Raw genomic sequence first — 11702 nt, 5'->3', positions numbered from 1 at the left:
AATATGTTGGCCTATAATGATTGTAATTGAGATCCACAGTGCCTGTATTGGCGGTTTAATGAGAGATCACCTGGCGGTAAAACAGTGACCAATTATTATTGCAATTTGCCTAAAAAACAACTCTGTTCAGCATGGCACTTACTCCACGTTTGGTATGCATTTCAACCATTTGTATAATTTTGTACCAGTTTCATCGCAGGTCTTTTATTTTGAAAGGGAATCACAGAGATCACTGCCTTATTCTTGCTAGTTCATGCTTTTACTTGCTAAAGTCAGTCAACTTCTTTTTTTGTTCCCAGAATGCATTGTGAACATCAACGGTCCAAATAAAGTTGCTTACAAAACTTCTGGGCAGACATTGTGCACTGCTGAAGAAAAAAACACAACAGTGCATTAATAACGTAGAAAACAGTCTCAATAGTTGTATCATATGCAAAACGGAGGAGACCCAGTTCAACTATGAGCAGAGTCACTATCCTGGCCTCCACAGCGCTTGTTTTCTCTTGAAAGTCCAGATGAAAGGACAGAGACAATGACCAGCAGAGTGGTAGTGACTGAGGCAAGCTGTTGGCCATTAGGCCTATAGTCTTGTTCGCTTTTTCCTGTTAAAAGAGACAATATGGTTTGCTATGTCTTTCAGCCTGGTCTCATAGACTACACGTAACATAATTAATGGAAATCCGGGACACTCAAATTAGTATGATATGCTACGTTTGGGATGGTTACATAACACAGAAGGTTACTGAAGGCAAAAACGAAAGAGGGTGGTTGGTCGGGGTGGATGGGTAACGTGAACGTCGAGTAACCCAAAAGTTTGCATGTTTGAATCTCATCACGTACAACTTTAGCATTTCAGGTCATTAGCAACTTTTCAACTACTGACTTCTTTTAGCTACTTTGCAACTACTTAGCATGTTAGCTAACCATGACCCTAACCTTAACCTTTTTAGATAAACCTTCCCCTGACATTAATCCTTTAACCTAACTCCTAACTTTATCCCTAACCCCTAGCCTAGCTAACATTAGCCAGCTAGCTAATAGCTAATAGCTAACATATATGTTTTGCAAATTCTTAACATATTGTACGTTTAGCAAATCCGTAACATATTCTACATATTGTACATCATATGAAATGGATGATGGACATCCACAAATTAATACATACCATACGAAACGTAACATCTCATCCTAAATGGAGTGTCTCGGATTGACGTACAGAATAATACGAAATGCTCTGAGACCAGGTTGTGACTTTGGGTATTAATGTGTTTCCTCACATAAGGTATTGTGTTGAAAATAAAAACATCCACATTTCAACAAATGCTGTCTTACAGTGAAACAAAGCATTTATTACAAGAATATTGTTGTTGTATAATTAACCATTGGTGGTATAGGTATAGTATTGCGTGATTAATCTATAAGGATCCTATAGGGTCAGTTTAGATAAAATAGTACTTAATTATCCCTTAAAAGGAAAATGTTGTTGCACCAGCTAATGCATACAGTACAACACCAATAAATACACAAACAAGACATCATCAATGGATATTTTTTTTTTTATTAAAAAATTAAAAAGCCTAATAGCATAAGGTAAAAAGGATCTGTGGAAACATTCGGTTTTCTCATAGCTAATATAAATCTGTCTGCCATTCGACTGCGTTGCCCCAAGCAGATACCATGGTTGGTGTTGGTCTCTATGCTATTGAGCATCTTGAAGATCTGCTTATCCAGAATGGGCTCTAGATTGTCCTGGTGGGTGCAGATGGTAGAACCAGCTTTCTTTATGATATTGTTCAACTTGTTAGCATCATCCGTTGTGATGTTACCACCAGTAGATCATACTGTAGAACAAGACACTAGCCAAAACACTGTTATGCAACATATGGAGCATTTTTAGGCAGACATCAAAGGATCTTAGCTTCCTTGAAAATAATAACTTTTTTACATTTATTAAATACTCCTTTCTCGTGATATCCAATTGGTAGTTACAGTCTTGTCCCATCGCTGCAACTCCCGTACGGACCCAGCCAAGCCGCACTGTTTCTTGGCATGCGCCCGGTCCTCCACAAGGAGTCGCTAGAGCGCAATGGGACAAGGACATCCTGGCCGGTCAAACCCTTCCCTTACCCAGACGACGCTGAGCCAATTGTGCGCCGCCTCATGGGTCTCCCAGTTGCAGCCAGCTGCGACATACCCTGGGATCGAACCCGGGTCTGTAGTGACGCCTCTAGCACCTCCCGAGACCGAGACCGCTGCGCTACTCGGGAGGCCAGAAAAGCAATAACCTTTTCTGAGCCTTTTCAAAAACTATGGCGGTGTTCTCCATAATATAGTATATTGTAAACTAGAAGCATATCTTCACAATGCTCGCAACACTGTGGGGTTCATTTATAATGCAAAACAAAATATCATTATGATGACTAGGGTTGCAAAAATCCAGGAACTTTAAACACATGTCCTGGATTTTCAGAAATCCTGTGTGGATGATTCGGCATTTCCTGCTTATTCACTCCTGATTCAATGAATCCTCCAACCGGGATTTCAGGAAAACCAGTGAATTTATTGCAGGTTCTAGGGATTTTGCAACCCTTACAATGATCAGAAACACTTATTTGATTTTGACAATCAAACAAGCAAATAAATGAAGGTCTTTCATCAATAAGAAACCATTCAAATGGCAACACATGGAGTACGATAGTGGAGCCAGAATCACCACTAGAGAGCAGCCAACGCTTGACTGTTACTCTGCAGGTTGTGGAGACATGGGACACTGGTAAATACTATTTAAACCTGTATAGGACACAGGTAAATACTATTTAAACCTGTATAGGACACTGGTAAATACTATTTAACCCTGTATAGGACACAGGTAAATTCTATTTAAACCTGTACAGAACACTGATAAATATTATTTAAACTTGTACAGAACACTGGTAAATACTATTTAAACCTGTATAGGACACTGGTAAATGCTATTTAAACCTGTATAGGACACAGGTAAATACTATTTAAACCTGTATAGGACACAGGTAAATACTATTTAAACCTGTACAGGACACTGGCAAATACTATTTAACTCTGTATAGGACACAGGTAAATACTATTTAACTCTGTATAGGACACAGGTAAATACTATTTAAACCTGTATAGGACACAGGTAAATACTATTTAAACCTGTATAGGACACAGGTAAATACTATTTAAACCTGTATAGGACACAGGTAAATACTATTTAAACCTGTATAGGACACAGGTAAATACTATTTAAACCTGTATAGGACACAGGTAAATACTATTTAAACCTGTATAGGACACAGGTAAATACTATTTAAACCTGTATAGGACACTGGTAAATACTATTTAAACCTACAACATATCAAAACAGTATTTATTTAAATTGTATTTACCAGTGTTCTATACAGGTTTAAATAGTAAAAGAGCAAGTGCGCATGTGTTTTTGTGTGTATAAGCCTGTCGTTTGTGTGTCTGTGTTTCGGTTTGGTTTTACTATCCTTGTGGGTACCAGAAGTCCTCAAAAGGATAGTAAAACAAGGAAGACTTACAAAAGTGGGGACATTTTGCCATTCCCCACAAGGAAAAAAGGCTATTTTAGGCTTAGGGGTGAGGTTTAGAAGTTAGGGTTTGGTTTAGTTTTAGGGTTTGGGGTTATGTTTAGGTTTAGGGGTTAAGGAAAATAGGATTTTGAATGTGAATACATTTTTTGGTCCCCACAATGATAGTAAAACAAACTTGTGTGTGTGTGTGGTAGGTAATCTGTCACAGCTGTGAAAGGGGGTGGGTTGTGATGTTGTGCTAGCACTTCCAAGTTCTCAGGAGGCCTTTTCTCCTTCAACAAACTGTGATTTTATACCTGTCTGTTCACACGTTAGTCGAGCCAGACTGCTCACGTCACTATTGCACCTCTCAACACTCCACATCACAGCCATCTGTGGGAAGACGGGCCGCTATTTTCAACTGACCTGTATTCTTCCTCTCATACTCCTCACGAAAATTACACATTTCTTGAGTCATTTGATTGACAGTGATATGAAAGGGATTCATTAAGAACGGTGTTCCTGGAACTTCCTGGCTTCGGTGTGTGTGTCTGTGTGTGTCTGTGTGTGTGCCGTTGTGTGTGTGCCGTTGTGTGTGTGTGTGTCTGTGTGTGCCGTTGTGTGTGTGTCTGTGTGAGAGTGTGTGTCTGTGTGTGTCTTTGTGTGAGTGTGTGAGTGTGTGTGTGTCTTTGTGTGTGTGTGTGTAGGCAGTTGCTTACCAGCGATAAATAATGTAACTTTTAGGTAAATATTATCATCACCTTGCTCCAATCTTTGGTAATACTCTCTAAAGATGTGTGAGTCATGTACCGAAACAGGACACTTCGGCTCAATGTCAGTGACAAGACCCTGATGGTAACAGATCATCTGAAAAGTATAGCGATGAATAGAAACAAATGTAAAAAAATATATATATATTATTATTTAAAAAATGGGCCTTTTGCACATGAAGTCATTCCACATGAAATAGACTACAGTTCTGCATTATTATTGAAGGCCTACTAAGATGCTGTATAACTGTAGAGAAGCCTACATTATGTACCTGAACATCTACTCTGTGAAAGTGGAGCCTCAATTTAGTCCGGTAGGGGAGGTAGTGGGGCAGTGGGTACCTTCTAATCCACCAATGTCCATTGAGGCTATAAACTTTTGACAACAGATACCATTGTTGATTTGCATAGGTTGGGTTTAGTTTACCTGCAATGCCATAAAACCCCTTTGATGGTTTGGACAGGCAAGTGGCCAGGGAATACAATGAACACATTCAGCAGTCGCTTAAAAGCAAGGTACACCTTGGGGGGATAGCGTGACAGACAGATGGTGTTCTTGCTAAGGTTTTCTGCATCTCTGATGGTGTGGAGGAATTTTCCACTTGCAAAGAAGAACAAAGCAAGGCAAAACAAGAAAATGATCAGAAAATGTCAGTACCAGTCAAAAGTTTAGAAGTACCTACTCATTCAACGATTTCTTTATATTTTACTATTTTCTACTCATTTATTTGTACTATTTTCTACATTGTAGAATAATAGTGAAGACAACGAAACTATGAAATAACACATATATCATGTAGTAACCAAAAGGGTGTTAAACAAATGTTTGATTTTAGATTCTTCAAAGTAGCCACCCTTTGCCTTGATGACAGCTTTGCACACTCTTGGTATTCTCTCAACCAGCTTCATGAGGAATGCTTTGATGTAATGATGGGGGGGGGGGGGGGGGGGGAGCAGGGGAAACGTTTTAATAAAACAACAAAACCAAGAACAGGACACTAACATAAGGGACTACGCCGATACACAACAATACCAATTGGTGAGTGAACCTGGGAGAGTGACATATAAAGGGGAGGAAATTATTAAGGTAATGGAGTCCAGGTGTGAATCATAATGATTCACAGGTGTGCGTAATGATGAGTGCCAGGTGTGCGTAATGATGAATACCAGGACCGCTGGGTAGTATTCTGGCGACGTCATACGCCGGTGGGGAGGAGCAGGAGCAGACGTGACATTTTCCAACAGTCTTGAAGGAGTTCCAACGTATGCTGAGCATTTGTTGGCTGCTTTTCCTTCACTCTGCGGTCCAACACATCCCAAACCATCTCATTTGGACTGAGTTCGGGTGATTGTGGAGACCAGGTCATCTGATGCAGCACTCCATCACCCTCCTTCTTGGTAAAATAGCCCTTAAAACAAATGACAGTCCCACTAAGCGCAAACCAGATGGGATGGTGTAAGCTGCAGTATGCTCTGGTAGCCATGCTGGTTAAGTGTGCCTTGAATTGTAGATAAATCACAGACAGTGAAGCACCCCCACACCATCACACTCCAGGCAAGGTCTGGAGGAGGATGGCCGTCAGTTTCGCTCCATGACCGGAGCCTTCCTCTGCACCGGGTGCCCAGTCCAGGCACGGCGTCCAGTCCTGCTCCATGGCCGGAGCCGTCCTCTGTTCCGGTGTTCTGTTCCGGGCACTCAGTCCGGGCATGTAGCACCCACGGTCTGAGCGGGTGCTACGTCCGGCACCGGAGCCGCCACCGACGCTAGTTGCCCACTTATTTATTCAACGGACGTGACAACGTTTGATTGGTACATTATATATATATATATATATATATATATATATATACATACATTTTCAGGACGGACGAATGCCTTCAGTATAAACTTAAATGACTGAAACCATACATAAAGTAGGTAGAAAGATAATGGACCTATATATAGTTGGACCTACAGTGCCTTGCGAAAGTATTCGGCCCCCTTGAACTTTGCGACCTTTTGCCACATTTCAGGCTTCAAACATAAAGATATAAAACTGTATTTTTTTTTTGTGAAGAATCAACAACAAGTGGGACACAATCATGAAGTGGAACGACATTTATTGGATATTTCAAACTTTTTTAACAAATCAAAAACTGAAAAATTGGGCGTGCAAAATTATTCAGCCCCTTTACTTTCAGTGCAGCAAACTCTCTCCAGAAGTTCAGTGAGGATCTCTGAATGATCCAATGTTGATATATATATATATACACAGTGGGGAGAATAAGTATTTGATGTAAAGCATGTAAAGGTCTGTCATTTTTATCATAGGTACACTTCAACTGTGAGAGACTGAATCTAAAAAAAAATCCAGAAAATCACATTGTATGATTTTTAAGTAATTAATTTGCATTATTAGTACGCAAACACCATGGCCATCATACCGCTCAGGAAGGAGACTCTGTTCTGTATCAGAGTCTCTGTATCCTACAGATGAACGTACTTCGGTGCAAAACGTGCAAATCAAGGGACCTTGTGAAGATCCTAGAGGAAACCGGTACAAAAGTATCTATATCCACAGTAAAATGAGTCCTATAGCGACATAACCCGAGAGGCCGCTCAGCAAGGAAGAAGCCACTGCTCCAAAACTTCCAAACTACCGTTTGCAACTGCACATGGAAACAAAAATCTTACTTTTTGGAGAAATGTCCTCTAGTCTGATGAAACAAAAATAGAACTGTTTGGCCAAAATGACCATCATTTTGTTTGGAGGAAAAAGGGGGAGGATTGCAACCGAAGAACACCATCCCAACCGTAAAGCACGGGGGGTGGCAGCATCATGTTGTGTGGGTGCTTTGCTGCAGGAGGGACTGGTGCACTTCACAAAATAGATGGCATCATGAGGTAGGAAAATGATGTGGATATATTGAAGCAACATCTCAAGACATCAGTTAAAGCTTGGTCGCAAATGGATCTTCCAAATGGACAATGCCCCCAAGCATACTTCCAAAGTTGTGGCAAAATGACTTAAGGACAACAAAACCCTGACCTCAATCCCATAGAAAATTTGTGGGCAGAACTGAAAAAGCGTGTGCGAGCAAGGAGGCCTACAAACCTGACTCCGTTACACCAGTTCTGTCAGGAGGAATGGACACAAATTCACCCAACTTATTGTGGGAAGCTTGTGGAAGGCTACCCAAAATGTTTTACCCAAGTTAAACAATTTGAAAGGCAATGCTACCAAATACTAGTTGAGTGTATGTAAACTTCTGACCCTCTGGGAATGTGATGAAATAAATAAAAGCTGAAATAAATCATACTATCTGCTATTATTCTGAGATTTAACATTCAACCTCTTGAAGCTAGGGGGCACTATTAGTTTGGAAAAATAACATTCCCAAAGTAAATGGCCTATTTCTCAGGACCAGATGCTAGAATATGCATATAATTGACAGATTAGGATAGAAAACACTCTAAAGTTTCCAAAACTGTCAAAATAATGTCTGTGAGTATAACAGAACTGATATTGCAGGCGAAACCCTGAAGAAAATCCAATCAGGAAGTGCCTCTTATTTTGAAACCCTTCTGTTCCTATGCATGCCTATCCTCCATTTAAAGGGATATCAACCATATTCCTTTTTCTACGTCTTCCCTAAGGTGTCAACAGTCTTTAGACATAGTTTCATAGGCTTTTATTTTGGAAAATGAGCGTAAAAGATCACATTGCGTAAGTGGATAGGTGGGGGCTCTCAGAGTGAGTTTTTAAGCTACAGAGTAAAGCGGCCATTGTTCCACCCGGTGTTATTGAAAAACCTACACACTCGGTTGATATATTATGGAATATATATTTCAAAAACAACCTGAGGAATGATTATAAAAAACGTTTGACATGTTTCTGTGGACATTATGGAGACCATTTGGAATTTCCGTCTGCGTTGTCGTGACCGCTCTTTCCTGTGGATTTCTGAACATAACGCGACAAACAGAGGTATTTTGGGTATAAAAATAATCTTTATGGAACAAAAGGAACATTTGTTGTGTAACTGGGAGTCTCGTGAGTGAAAACATCCAAAGATCATCAAAGGTAAACGGTTAATTTGATTGCTTTTCTGATTTTCGTGACCAAGTTTCCTGATGCTAAGTGTACATAATGCTATGATAGGCTATCGATAAACTTACACAAACGCTTGGATTGCTTTGGCTGTAAAGCATAATTTCAAAATCTGTGACGACAGGTGGATTAACAAAAGGCTAAACTGTGTTTTTCAATATTGCACTTGTGATTTCATGAATATGAATATTTTTTAGTAATATTATTTGACTGTGGCGCTATGCTATTCAGCGGTTGCTGATGAAAATGATCCCGCGACAGGGATGGGTAGAGTCAAGAAGTTAAAATCAAGTGGTGATCCTAACTGACCTTAAACAGGGAATTGTTACTAGGATTTAAATGTCAGGAATTGTGAAACTGAGTTGAAATGTATTTGGCTAAGGTGTATGTAAACTTCCGACTTCAACTGTATATACATTTTTATAATAGAATCTTTGGAAACTAATGTCACGCCCTGACCTTAGATATCTCTGTTTTTCTATATATTTTGGTTAGTTAGGTCAGGGTGTGACTAGGGTGGGTACACTAGTTTTGTATGTCTAGGGTTTTTGTATGTCTTGGGGTTTTGTATGTCTATGTTGGCCTGATATGGTTCCCAATCAGAGACAGCTGTTTATCGTTGTCTCTGATTGGGGATAATATTTAGGTAGCCATTTCCTCCTTTGTGTGGTGGGATCTTGTCTACAGTAAGTTGCATTTGTGCACACCAGTAGCTTCACGTTTCGTTTGTGCTTTTGTTGTTTTTGTTTAGTGAGTTTCTCTTTATTAAAATGATGTGGAACTCTATTCACGCTGCGCCTTGGTCTCATCATTATAACGAGCTTGACGAGAAGATCCCACCAACAAAGGACCAAGCAGCGTGCCCAGGAGGAGGAAGTATCCTGGACTTGGAAAGAGATCCTGGATGGGAAGGGATCCTGGACTTGGGAGGAAATCCTGGCAGGACAGGATCGCCTTCCTTGGCCGGAGTCGCCTAGGAGCATGAGAGGACAGCAACGACGTTGGGGAGGTAGGCCATAGAAACCCCATTTTTTGGGGAGGGCACATGGAGCAGTCGGCGAAGTTGAGGGGTGAGTCAGAGACTGTCGAGGAGTTATTGGACAAATTGGAGGAGAGTGAACTGAGGGGAGAGTTAGAGACCTTCGAGGAGTTGTTGATCAAATTGGAGGAGAGTGAAGAGAGAGAGCTGTTGGTTTGGCGTAGTATGCACGGCATTCGCCATGACGAGCGTGTTAGCTGTACGATGTCACCTGTGCCAGTTCCTCGTACTCATCCTGAAACGTGTGTTAAAGTTCCGGAACAATTGATGCCGGCTACTATACACACCAGGTCTCCAGTGTACCTTCACAACCCAGTACGTCCTGTGCCAACTCCTCACACTCTCCCTCAAGTGCGCTTTTCCAGTCAGGTGTGTCCTGTGCCAACTGTACCGGTCCCACGCAACAGGTCTCCAGGGCGCCTCCACAGTCCAGTACATCCTGTGCCTCTTCCCCGCACTCTCCCTGAGGTGCGTGTCATCAGCTCGGTGCCACCGGTACCGGTCCCACGCATCAAGCCTCCAGTGCGCCTCCACAGTCTAGAGCTTCCGGGCGACAGTTCCCAGTCCAGAGCTTCCGGGAGACAGTTCCCAGCCCAGAGCTTCTGGCGACAGTTCCCAGCCCAGAGCTTCCGGCGACAGTTACCAGTCCAGAACTTCCGGCGACGTTTCAAAGTCCGGAACCTCCAACGACGGGCCACAGTCCGGAACCTCCAAAGACGGGTTAAAGTCAGGAACCTCCTGAGACGGTCTACAGTCCGGAAACTCCTGAGACGGTCTACAGTCCGGAACCTCCTGAGACGGTCTACAGTCCGGAACTCCTGAGACGGTCTACAGTCCGGAACCTCCTGAGATGATCAGCGATCCGAAGCCTCCAGCGACGGTCGGCGGTCCGAAGCCTTCAGCGACGATTGGCGGTCCAGAGCCTCCAGCAGGGTTTCTCAGTCCAGAGCCTCCTGCTCGATCTACGGTCCGGAGCCTCCTACGACGATCCACGGTCCGGAGCATCCAGAGACAACGAACTAACTAGCTTCTAATTGGCTCATTCATCCCCTGTAACTATTTCCCAGGTCGTTGCTGTAAATGAGAATGTTTTCTCAGTCAACTTACCTGGTAAAATAACAATCACCAAAATAAAAGCTTGGCGGGGATATTAGAACATTCCAGAAACAATTAATTTATTGATTTTGTTATTATGTTTGAGCATTAAAACACAGCATTAGCCATGGCAAAATACATAGAATTTGTTTTAAACTGCAACCTTTTGTCTCAGTTTAAAAAAACAACATTTAGTCTCAGTTTTAAATCAAATTTCCTGCAATTCTATGCATTTTCTATGTAGAATCGCATAAAATTAGCTTAAAAACAACAACATTTTCTCTCGGCGCCACAGCAAAATTTGTAGAATTAGAGGAAATTAGCTTTCAAACTGTAAAATGTCTATCGGCTCCATGGAGAAATTGTAGAATTGCAGGAAATTGTCTTAAAAACGCAAAAATTCTGCTTCGCTGACGGCCCGACCGGGCTCCTGCCACACCCCCTGCCATGCTCACCACCTAAACCCCCCTTTGATCAAGAACAAACCTGAATATGGAATCATATTCATTCATTCATATTCATCTATTACATTAAATTAGCATCTGCTTGATTCCTTGATAGCGTATGACTCAAGTAAAAATAAATTGGGATGTGCCTCCTCTTAAAACGACATGTACAATCTCAATGAGATTAATGAATGTAAATAAAATATAATTATTATGAAGTAAATGTTCAGAAGTCCTACAGAGCAATGCTCCAATTCTGATCAAAACTCCTCTTGCTCTCTTGTCTAAATAACAGATGGAAAGGTTTGTTGATACCCTCTATAGGCATTTCTGTCAGTAAATAACATCGGCACACACAATTCCCAGCTCTTTTAATCAAGCCCCTGCAGTTGGACTGGACATAGTGATTGATCACTGTTGAGGGCCTGCTTTGACCGTACCCACCAAAATGAATGTTTGAGAATGTTAACTACAGTACATTGAATTTTATATCCCTGGCTATCTGTGTATGTCCCTTCCTACTTCAAAAATGTGATATACAGTACTTATGTATTTTGGTTTACAGGACTGTTGATACAATAAAAAAATATACACGCTAGATAAAAATATTCCTAATAAGTAGATTTAAAAAAACGAAATCTAGACCAGGGATCATCAACTAGATTCAGCCGCAGATCAAATGTTTCTTGAGCAGATGGTCAAAGGGT

This window comes from Oncorhynchus mykiss, chromosome 28 (assembly GCF_013265735.2).
Source record: "Oncorhynchus mykiss isolate Arlee chromosome 28, USDA_OmykA_1.1, whole genome shotgun sequence".
Taxonomy (NCBI): Eukaryota; Metazoa; Chordata; class Actinopteri; order Salmoniformes; family Salmonidae; genus Oncorhynchus; species Oncorhynchus mykiss.
The sequence above is the reverse complement of the archived record's forward strand: the minus strand, read 5'-3'. Positions refer to the sequence as shown.